This window comes from Mytilus galloprovincialis, chromosome 9, assembly GCF_965363235.1.
Source record: "Mytilus galloprovincialis chromosome 9, xbMytGall1.hap1.1, whole genome shotgun sequence".
NCBI lineage: Eukaryota > Metazoa > Mollusca > Bivalvia > Mytilida > Mytilidae > Mytilus > Mytilus galloprovincialis.
This window is the reverse complement of record NC_134846.1, coordinates 6188904-6201583: the sequence shown is the minus strand read 5'-3', so window position 1 is coordinate 6201583 and position 12680 is coordinate 6188904. Positions and strand designations below refer to the sequence as shown.

At 31.6% G+C, this 12680-nt stretch overlaps 1 long non-coding RNA gene across 1 annotated transcript; it reads right to left on the bottom strand.

Moving 5' to 3' along the window:
* Positions 1-253: 253 nt before the first annotated feature.
* LOC143046605 (uncharacterized) lies at positions 254-8983 on the bottom strand. Its single transcript, XR_012969179.1, has 3 exons — positions 8648-8983; positions 6953-7030; positions 254-743 (listed from the first exon to the last, which is right to left on the bottom strand). It is a non-coding gene; the product is annotated as an uncharacterized LOC143046605 (long non-coding RNA).
* Positions 8984-12680: the final 3697 nt, after the last annotated feature.

The window sequence follows — 12680 nt, the reverse complement described above, 5'->3', positions numbered from 1 at the left end:
AATGATAAATTAATGTCATAGGAATATAGTTATCAAAGTACCGATTCCGTTAACATTTAAGATATAATTTCCAAAACTGTACGTAAATATAGGTCAAATTAACTGTTTGAAAAATACATGATAAAAAAATGAAAAAAGCGTGCTGTAGATGATCAATATTTCACGGAATCATTGAAGAACGAACGAACAAAGGGATGAAGTAGGCAACGTATTTCTCCATATGAGTGAAAGTATAGTATGATAAAAAAAAAAATTGAAAACGCATCTTTATTTAGAACAAACAACGCAATATACGGCAAAGTTGTCATCATACGGAGGACACGGGAGGGATCCACATTTTGTTGCTGTAGCAAACAGTAAGTTTCCGTTTTGGTTTGACTTCCCACCTTGTAGAAATTCTGGTTTATTGTCCACACATATATATGATGATGCCTTGTATCCATAATGGTTAGACGCAAGATATCCATGATATTCCAGTTTCCAACCACTATAACACGACTTTCTACCAGGAATCATTATGGAAGCATATGTGTAATGACTTCTACAAACAGCACATGGTGCATCCTCATCTGCCGCACCTGCTCCAAAAAATGTTTCTTCGTACTCCGTGCCATATATTAAACTTCTACCGACAGTTGTTATATTACTTGTTTCAGGGTTATTTGGTAGGCAAAGTATATTCGAAGGACCACCATAACGAGAGGAAAGTGTTGGACCTTCTTGTAACTGTCCTGCTGTAAACCCTGAAATTTTAGAATGTTCAGTTTTTCATTATAATGTAGATTATGATATAAAAAGTTAGTTATCGATGTGCATTTTGCACCTGAAGTAAATACATATTATTTTGCTATTCAAAATAAACTTTTATTTATTTACGGAGACGGATTATATAAGAGCACTACTCTCGTTCTCTCGTTTCTTGTCCCAATTATTAAATAACTTGTATTTTTCGTATTTATGTCTTTACCCTTGTAGCTATATAATTTTTACATCAGAGGCCCCTGAGGGGCCTCGGGTGTATTGCCATCGCCTACTTTTCAAAGATCTTCAAAGATCAAAGAGATGCGTATATAATTAGTGTTGGGATAATAACCGACATTATGAACCCGCGAACATTATAGTGCAGAATAAAATTCCTTGTCTCTTCTTTTATATTCATGTTTTCAATGGATACTCAGATTTTTTTAAATGCAAATTAATAACATGAAAATGTTTTGTCGTTAGAAATATTCGTATATCAATCAAACGATCTTCAATATCAATGATATACCGAAATATTATTGTCGCGGATGAATACCACCTATGCATATTCATCAAGTGAGCAAGAGCGAGAAGATAAACGAGAGAAAATCAATTCACGCAATTACACACAGAAAGGTAATTATATTTCAATTATTTGATTTAGAGTAACATCTTTAAACCGTTTGTAGCATATTTGTCTATAATATTAACGAAGCAAAATCAGGAATATTTAATCTGACACAATATTAAAATAATTTGTCAGGCCGCGTCCCCCGCAGCCATTTTGAAAATACCAGCAGATTGGGTAGGAGTAACAAGAACCTGCAAGGCCCTTAAAGATAAGGTTACTTTCATTGTATTCTTTAATGGCTGTTGTTTGCTCTATGGTCGGGTGGTTGTCGCTTTGACATATTCACCATTTCCTTTCTCAATTTTATTTAATGGAATCAATTTTTTTTTTTTTAAAGATCTCAACAATTTTTGAAGTTAAATTTCTTTTCTTCGTAAATAACAAGTAGATTGATCACTTGGACACACACGTGCACGTGGAACTATTTTCTGTTTTTTTAATTAAGGTGCTGTTTCGGATTTTCGCTCCTTCTCCGACTTAGTTACTTGCATTAGTATATTTGAATAATTATGTCCCTTGACTAGTAAAAAAGCGGATTTTGTTAATGAATTGTAAGTAATTCTTATATATAATTATTGGTTGAAATAATTGTATTTTATGTAATATTCAGAGAATCTTCGACTTCTTATTCTTCCAATAGAGATGGACTATTTTTGAGTGTCAATTATGACTCTTGCTCATAAAAGCAAGAGTCTTATTTTACACTGAAAGTGAAAGTAAAATGTCAGAATTTACTAGCCACTAGATATATTTGGAGAATCCTTACAGTTTTAGAGGTATATATAAATATAGATTAACTGTTCTGTTTTTTAAGTCTTCCTTGTAGTATTGTATAATTTTGACCATACATGTCACTAGTCCAAATAAACGTCTTTAAAGGCTATTATATTTTTTTCTTTGACGCCTTACTTCGAGTCCAAATAATTATGACGTCTTGAAAGGCTATTATATTTTTTTCTTTTACGCCTTACTTCGACGTTATAATAGCCTTTTAAGACGTCATAATTATTTGGACTAACATGTCACATGTACATGTATTGCCAAAATTATTAAGTTGTGTAACCATATCCATGTAAAATTTTAGGTATTTGAATTAGACATTTGTTCACGCATACATGAGTACTTGAGCAAATACAATCAGTTAAATTTCACTACGAGCACCCATGAGATCTTAAATTGAGCAAATATGATCACTTACATTTATGAGTAAAATTTTAGCTAGATCTACTCAATTGAGTTAGATATATCAATTTTGAGACTAATCTAAATGGTTATTTGAGCACACATGTGGCTATTTATACTAAGAGCGATATTGGGATTCTACATGTCAGTAAACTTAGCAAATCTTTATTGAGTCAAACCTATGAGCCCTATACCCTGCATATGACTGCAAGAGATATTTTAAATGTTTTCCAGAACCCTAGATTAAAAGTTGAACTGCAACATTGCAAAGGGTTAGTGTATTATTTTATTTTATCAAAATGTTAAAATTGAGAATGAAAATGGGGAATGTGTCACAGAGACAACAACCTGACCAAAGAAAAAAAAACAACAGCAGAAGGTCACCAACAGGTCTTCAATGTAGCGAGAAATTCCCGCATCCGGAGGCGTCCTTCAGCTGGCCCCAAACAAATATATACTAGTTCAGTGATAATGAACGCCATACTAATTTTCAAATTGTACACAAGAAACCAAAATTAAAATAATACAAGACTAACAAAGGCCAGAGGCTCCTGACTTGGGACAGGCGCTAAAATGCGGCAGGGTTAAACATGTTTGTGAGATCTCAACCCTCCCCCTATACCTCTAGCCAATGTAGAAAAGTAAACTCATAACAATACGCACATTAAAATTCAGTTCAAGAGAAGTCTGAGTCTGATGTCAGAAGATGTACATGTAACCATAGTCTAGAAAATAAACAAAATGATAATAATACATAAATAACAACAGACTACTAGCAGTTTTACTGACATGCCAGCTCCAGACTTCAATAAAACTGACTGTAAGATTATGATTTCATCATATGAATATCAAGCACAATCCTTCCCATTAGGGGTTTAGTATCATACCATCATAACATATATGAGAAGAACATAACCAGTGTCATGCCAACAACTGTTTTTTAAATGAATGTGTTTAGTTCCGATGCAAAGACCCTATACGTGAATTAATATTAACGCCAAAATATGCAATCTTTAATGACCTGACAACAGTATCGTTACTAAATCCCTCTTAATAAGTCTATTCAAAGGTTTTGTTAGTTTCTGAGGTGAATACTGACACCTTTGTGCTTTATAAAGAATATTTCCATAAAAAATTGGATGTGAAATACCTGAACGTATAAGAAGTCTGCATGTTGAGCTATATTTACGAATAATGTCCTTATACCGCTGATAAGATTTAGTAAATGTTGTGACTAGTTTGTGATATGGAAAACCCTGGTGTAATAATTTTTCAGTAATACATAAATTTCTCTCGTTAAAATCTAAAACATTGTTACATACATGAGAGAATCGTACAAGTTGAGATACAGTGTATATAAACACCGTAAGATGGTGACAAGGGAACGTCACCATCTAAAAATAGATAGTTAACGATAGGAAATGAAAAATCATCTCTTTTATCATAAATTTTAGTATGTTAAATGTTTAAATTGTTTAATGTTTTTGTTTATTTATTATTCTGTGGAAATTTAAATCTCAAGAATCTTTCTGTGAGTTTGCATGAATAATTCCATGTTTTAATTTGTACCAGAAGCCCAAGTCACGCATAAGTTAACATGGATTTAAAATGTCCACGATTAAAACCACATGTACATGTATATTCTAGATTATTCAAACAAAATGTTCAGCAACATTTAAAGGAACCTTTCTATTATTAATTCCCAAACATAATTGTTATTACTTAAACAACTTTGTTTTAAAACAGTTTAGATTTCTATCAAATTGGATGAGAATCCAGGAGTTTTAAAGGGGGAGGGGTCTAGCAAGTCAACATTTTGGGTAAAACTATATAAAAAAAGGACTACGCATTTACCATACATGGAGCTCCTCGAAAAGGGCAAGCCTTCAGTTCTTTCCTCCCCCCAAAAGTCTGCCTTAGCAATTTTAAACACTCTTACGCTGTCTATTCATGTAGCTGTACATTGGAGCCTATGAGACTACAATCTGAGTAAACTGGAGTAGACATCTGAATCACAGAAAATCAACCTATAGATATATTCATGTATAAATTGATAATTAAATTTTAACCAATTTATACATTTTTTATACGACCGCAAAATTTGAAAATTTTTTCGTCGTATATTGTTTAAATTTGTTTTTGACAATTTTTTGTTCATTTAAAAATATAGGGACAACAGAGTTGGTGTATGTGGGTTCGATTCCCACCCTAGGCATTCATTTATATTGGCTGGTGCAAAGCGGGCAGTTTAGCTTAGTGGCCCCACACTGACTCTGTTGTTCATATGTCACTTAAAAAAATCAGGCGGCCTTCTTCCGGTCTTGCCATCTTTATTTTTATATTTGTAAATCATACACAACAAAACTATTGAATAATTGTGAAAATTATACCACAGATAACTATGGTAAAACTTTAATTGTTGTTGGAATAATTAAACTTGGCTGCCATCCAAGATCCAAAAATTTTATATTGATGAATTATATATATCAGATTTGGATTCTTTTGGTCACAAAACATTTTGAATGGTAGGTGGTGGCTAAATCTTAATTCTTAATTGCTTAAAGCTTTCGGGTCTGAAAATTGCCCAAAATCATCATATTTTGACAAAATTTGGAACATAAAATGTACTTTTATGAAAAGAACTGATTTATTGAGCGTTATGACTTTAGAAATATACCCATTTGAGAAACCAAATTGTGAACTTTTTGGAGCTTTATGTTTAACTTTATATTTTAGGCCATTTTGGACAAGAAGTGAAACTTGTCCTTTGAATCAGTGGTTTCACACTAATAACCATACTATATACTAAGTATCTGTTAGAAGATAGCTCTTTCACAGTACATTGTTAAACTTAAAGATAAATTTATACCAACAATGACCAATATTAATGATGGAATGAGATTATACATGTATATATACTGTTTTATATTGTTACATGTACAGTAGTTACTGTACATACATAAATGAAAATTAACACCAAACTGTTGTCATAATTCATAAAAAAAAGAAATGAAAAGGGTGGTATGATTGGTAATCTGGTAATCAGACACCAGCCCTATACAAAATGACAAAAAAGAAATAAAGCTTACCATACAACACTTTTACAATAAAAAAAACTATACATACATCAGTAAGAAATAGCCATGAAATGACAAATGTTAAACAATACATACAAGAAAACTAATGGCCACATCAATGTACAAACGGAAAATCAAGATATACACCAAAAAATTACAAGCCCTGTTTTACATGCTTCTTACTAAGTAAGGACCAACACATTCATATGGTAGTTGTGTTCTATATGTGTGGTGCAAAATTTTCTCATTGCTTAAACCAGTGGTATTCAAAGTATTAAATCCAGAACAAAGTAAAAAAAGACTAACAGTTGAAAAACTATCCAGATGTTGTGAAATTCAATTAACAAAAATACCATCATTAGCGAAAGGCTATCTACATGTACATATCATATATTGTAATATTTACAATGAATCATTTAATAATTAGAAAACAGAACCTACAATGTACATGTATAGCTGCAGATTCTTATTTTTTTTTTATAAATATAATGGATAAATGATTGACTGTGTTGCAATAAAACCAAGATAACTCAGTGAAGCTATTTATGAACATTAAAAAAGTTTTGTTGACTGCAACAAAAATCTAGAATAAGGGATAGTAATATTGCTGTGTTAACATCCATCCCATTAGTGATTGATCCAAAAGCTAAATGTTCCAGAAAGTAGAAGACCTGGCCATGGATACTACATGAACAAACATTGTTAATAAATGTCATTTGTAGAGCAGGATCTGCTTACCCATCCAGAGCACCTGTTGTTTTTAGTGTACTTTTATTTGTCTGCATGTCTTTTTTAGTTTTAGTCATGGAATTGTAAGTTTATTTTCGGTTAATGAGTTTGCTGTTCATCTGGTATCTTTAGCTCCAATATTACAATTTGTCTGTTTTAATATGATTGTCTTGAACCTCCTTAATATCATAGTTCAGTGAGCATTGGTGAGTGACTATATAGCTACTCGAAGAATTGTTTGCTATGTTAATTCTCTATTGTAAGTTATATGCTAACTATTTTTGTATGTGTGCAACTATATGGTCATAATGCAAATCTAACAGTTCTCATTTGACCACATAATCATTGATAATTCACAAAGTTAAGTATCCTAGTTCAAGTCAGTATTTCAGATATAGCATAGCAAATTATATTATTTGTACTATATTGTAAGGTGAACATATCTGTCCGGCAGGTATAATATAAACACATGTCATTTATCAATAATTCAACACAACTTGAGGTCCTCTGATGTTCAGTACTTCAGTACTTTGATTATATATATAACGATCTCTTTAATGAAATATGTGTACACATAAAAAAAGTTTCAAACCTGTATAAATGGTTTCCGTATCCGTTCCAGAACACTGCTTTCTCCCCCAACGCACGTATGTAGAGCCGGAATCTGAAACTGAAATAAAATAAACAGCATAACATGTTTATTTTATCAAATGTTAGAATATGCTAAGTATATCATGCACGGGAAACCTTTGTATGTCTTCCACAGAGCCTACGAAACCACTATGTTAATATATTAAAAAGAAAGGATATATATTAAAGAAGTGAATACTTCTTTTTGTAAATGTTTCGGATGTAAAAGCGTAGACCGAAATACATTTTGTATAAACCTTACAAAATTATTCAACGAAGCATTCAATATACTTATAATGATAATTTTTATTTGCTAGCATCACGAAAGCACGATTTCTACTTTTATTTACCAGACGAGTTTATTTTATTGCGAAAGCTCGTGTCATCATGACTGAGTTACATTTCGTTTTTAGAATAAATGTTAATTTAAGAATGACACAATATTGCTGTTATCCAATCACAAAAACGTATTATAATGAAACATGCATGTAATGTAAATAAGTTTTTATAATTTTTATATGATTTGCATATCTACGAATACTTGGATCAGATTGGTAAAAATGTTTTGTTTTGGCTTACACTTCGATAAACCATATTGCCGACCTTCACTGTAAATTATCCATGCACGATACTCATGTATGTGATCCGGGGTTTCTAGGCAAGTTGAAATTAAAAATTAAATATTATTATTACCTTTCTAACGCATAACATAAAGGAAATTATGTATTAAAGCTTAGAAAATGAATGAAAAAAAGATAAAATAAAACTCCGCGAAATATCATGCAGGAATTATCATGGTATCGTACAAGGGAAAACTCTTTAACTGATGATTATTCCGTTATTACTTGCACGCTTCAAATTCAGATACTATCTCATAGATTCTTAAGGAATAATTTAACCATTGTGGATCATCTATAAGTTGATATGGCAGCTAACTCAATAGTTACGGCATGTTAATTGTGGATTTGATGGTAAATACATGTAATAACCAATAAACAAAACATTGTTCATTAAAAAAATAATTTAAATGTTGCAAATGTTTACTATGTGAGCGATTCAGTTCTAATCTTTACTTAAGTTTGTCCTTAGCTATTAATAACCTTGATGAGTGCAATCAAAACAGCAATTATTTAGTTTACTAATTACCGATAGATTGATTATTCCAGCTCTTTCTTTAAGTAAATTAAGTGTGTGTTCGTGTTTGTTTAAAGTTTGATCATAACAATGATGTACGAGGCAAAGATGCTACGAGTTATTTATAAAAGGTTAAACTCGAGTGCATTGATTTTTATTGACGAAAACATTGAAAACAGAACAGGACAAAATGTCCTGGAAAATTTTGTCAATTTGTGCTCCTTCATAAACGATCAAGCTTAATGATAGCCCAACAATATTAGTTCTGTCAATTTTTATAAAATTATAAAACATAGATTTAAATCAATATGTTATAAAATTATGAGGAAAATTAAGGTGTTGTGATGTAAAAAAAAATGTATTGGCGCTTAATGGGTAAAACCGGAGAATTCCGAATAAAAAAATCAAAACAAAATCAGCGATCATCTTGAGACACAGTAGTACTGCCATTCGGTCTCAACAAGGACAATCGTATGCATAACTCTCAAATTGTAAATACAATAACATTAATAATAAACTATACCCTTCTATAAAGTTCTTTGCAGGTTTTCAGTTTTTGACTTTTCCTCTGACAGGGCCGTGCTCAATGTGGTATTCATGTCTATCATCTCTCTCTTCAACAGTTGGTACATTCTTTCCATTTCAACTAATCATGAATTAATAACATCAGGGTCACTTAACAAAAGGCGCTTCGTATAGTCGTTGTCTGTTCTAGAGTGTTCAGCAAAAATCAAATCCACATCAACAAATAAAATAACCAGTAAAATTTCAAACATATTTGTCATGATCTATGCCTTAACAAGACAGAAAGTAACCCGATTGTTCTTACAAGAGATAACATACGTACAGTAAACCTATCATCATGATCATGTAGATTAGATAATATAGTTGTTGACATATTGCGTCTGTCTTGTAACAATGACAGAAACACTCGTCGTTAAAACGTGCTTCATTTCCGATTAAGGCAGTTTTGATCTATTTGTAGATCTTGTCCTGATAATTTGGCTATCGATCATTTTCTATCTGACTTATTGAATTTCTGCAAATCCAAAAATATTAATTAAAATCCCGATTTAAAGACTATATATAACCCTTATAGAAGTCGATTTCGGTCATCGGACTGGTTTGTAGATATACAATTGAATTCGAAGTTTCTTAATTTGACATTCTAAACTAAAACAAACAAGCCATATGAAATGTTCGTTTTTAGCATTTTACTTTGCAATGAATACAAAGGGGGATACATTTTGATATACATGTATGCAGCCCCTTCCATTTAAATCTGCTACTTCCATTGAATCTTGATTAAGAAATAACAAATGTTTGCGATGTTACATAAATAGTTATCAAAGGTACCAGGCTTAAAATTCGATACGCCAGACGCGCGTTTCGCCTACACTAGACTCATTAGGGACGTCGCTCAGATAAAAAAAAAGTTAGAAGTCAAACAAGTATAAAGTTGAAGAGCATTGAGGACCCAAAACTCGAAAAGTTATGCCAAATATGGTTAAGTAATATATGCCTGGGATAAGAAAATCCTTAGTATTTCGAATAATTTAAACATGTGCAAACAGTAAATTTATAAAAATGACCATATCTTTGATATTCATGTCAACACTGAAGTATTGACTCCTGGGCTGGTGATACCCTCGGGGAAGAAACGTCCACCAGTAGTGGCATCGACCCAGTGGTGTTAATAGTTATCAAATGTAGCTGGCTTATAATTTGATACGCCAGACGCGCGTTCGTCTACGTAAGACTCATTAGTGACGCTCAGATCAAAAAAGTTAGAAAGCCAAACAAGTATAAAGTTGAAGAGCATTGAGGACCAATGTTATAAAGGTAGCTGCATTTTGTATAGTTAAATACTTACCAACTGGCTCTTCGTACAATAGCAAATACAACAATGTAAGATGTTCAAAGAGACACCAACTATTTCTCCACCCATTTGAAAAAATTGTACTGTAAGTTAAAAAAAAATAAAATAATGAAATGTAGCGAATAATCATAGCGATTCGAAGAGTCTCGTAATAAGAATACATTTTTGTAACTCATTCTGGTATCTAATATATGAGTTTTACTATGCGTATTGCCGTGTGTTTCTTTATTCAACATTGGCTAGGTGAGGTAACAGGGAGTTGAGATTTCACAAAAAATGTAAAATCCAGCAGCATTTTTGCGCCTGTTCCAAGGCTTTGTTAGTCATGCATGTTGTTTTTTTAAATTTTAGATCATTTATATGTTTTCGAGTTTTGTATGACGTCTATTTTCAAAGAATTTGTACACAATTTCATTTAGGGGCCTGCCGAGGTGCGGCATTTTCAAGCTTCGTTGAAGATCAATTGGTGGCCTTCAGATGTTATCTGCTTTTTGGTCGGGTTGTTGTCTCTTTGACACATTCCCCATTTCCATTCTCAATTTCATTGTATATCATGTATGTGGATTCCATTTATGAATTTCCAATAATAAATGTACGCAATAAATTCTGAATAAACAGTTTAAATTTCTCTAAAATGGAAGCCAAGGCCTTATCGTACAAGACCCCTCATACAGTTATTCATGTTCGTAAAGTTTTATTGAAATTTAAAATCTATCAAAAACATTTTCTTGAAATAAATGAGTATCATCTAGTAGTTTGAATCGATTACAGATTTTGTTAAAGACATTATACTAAGATTTTCAGACTTCATACAATTAAAGAAAATGTGTCTTTGCTGTCTTTAAAGTCTCACAAATTCCTCTTTATCATTTAGTTATAAAACTTCATTATCAATAGTGTCAATTCATGTCAAATGTGTTTGTATTCTTTTGGGTTTTTTGTTTGCTTTGTTGTTGTTGTTTTTTGTTTTTTTTTTTTTTTTTGGTTGTTTTAATTTGTTTTCTTTAAGTGTATATAATATCGACAATTACCTATCATAATGTATTTCATGTCCAAGATATCGATATCGATCTGTTATAAATTAATGTATTTTTATGACAGATAATTTGATAAACACATTGTTGAACTTTCAATGTTTCAGAAATGGCTTTGTATCGACACCTTTGATTTTTACCACATGCCTTTGAAAATATATCAACGCGTTCTCATTTCCCAAAAAGATGTTAACTTTGAGGTTACGACCATATCATACAAAAACAATCGTTCACATGATAGTTGATTACACTTTTATTGGACAAACAGCATATTTTTTCTCTTGGGATTTTCTTTTTACATTATATTTGTGATTTAGGTTCCAGGATTCCATAATTGCCAGAATGATTTAATCGTGCATTAATATAATCAACACTTCCCGGTAGATATAGTGATGATTTATTAATTTGGATGATCACATTGACCGCTATATGTAGGGTTAAGAACCTTGTGCAACTATTCCATGTTATGAGGGTCTAGATTGAATTTACAGAAAACAGAATAATGGGACAAAAAAAAAGAGAGGCATAAAAAATATAAAGTATAGAGACTAACGGTATGCTGAAATAAACATAAAAGAGAATAGTGACCTAAAAAATAGATTCAAGAGAAACTGGCTAAAAAGATTGAAGAATACATCATTGAGGACAAACCAGACTCCTGTTTCACTCACATATGGCAAAAACAACATACGAAAAATCCAACTTTTTTAAACAAAATGATCAACATGCTTTGTTCTTTTCTGATTTTTCCTCGAGTTCATTATCCGTTTTATTGACAGTATTAAATAAATGTTCATAACCCATGACGTACAATACATTATAAATTGTTAATGTAACACAATTCCATGCGTCTGAGCACTGATCTTTTTTTAAAACTTGACTTTAGTAACATGCCATGCCATATGTGCACATGCAGTATATATGAGTTAAACGTAATCTGTTAACGAAATTGAAAATTGCTAACAATTTTAAATCTTGAGGATAAAAATAACCCATAGGGTGTAATAGAGCAGATTGTTACCCTTAGAAAACATTGTCAACGTAAACGAAGTCAAGGTTGACCAAACGTCTTTTAGAGAGAGTAACAAAGTACTCAGCTGATACATTTTTAAATAACTTAGAAGGTTTGGTTCAAACTCCCTTGGGGAAAGTTGATATTTTCTGATATTGAATATTCGATTTCATGCCCTATTTGGTTAGATCTTTGATTTTTATATTATTGGTTTTAGATTTTTCCAGCCTTAAAATCGGTTCGGTTGTATATAATTTATAAAGCGATTTTTCATTTTAACATTACCTCAGGTTCATAGTATGCAAATCTTTATTTTAATGAATCAATCTTTAATTGCAATGTTAGGTTTATTATGTTGAACTGTAATGCATGCAAAGAAGGGTGTGTTACCACATCTTCTTATTTTATATCGTTCTTCCAAAAACGCAATAAGAACTCGCATTCTGATATCTGATTCATATATCTATATGCTTATTTCGTGAAATTGCAATAATCAATCTCGCATTTTCATTTACTTTTTTATACAATTATAAATGCACACAATAATTTCTAAATAAAAAGTGACATTTTATTTTTGAGTGGATTTAATTGAATTGTATTATGTAGTTACTGTTCCTGTCATGTTGATATG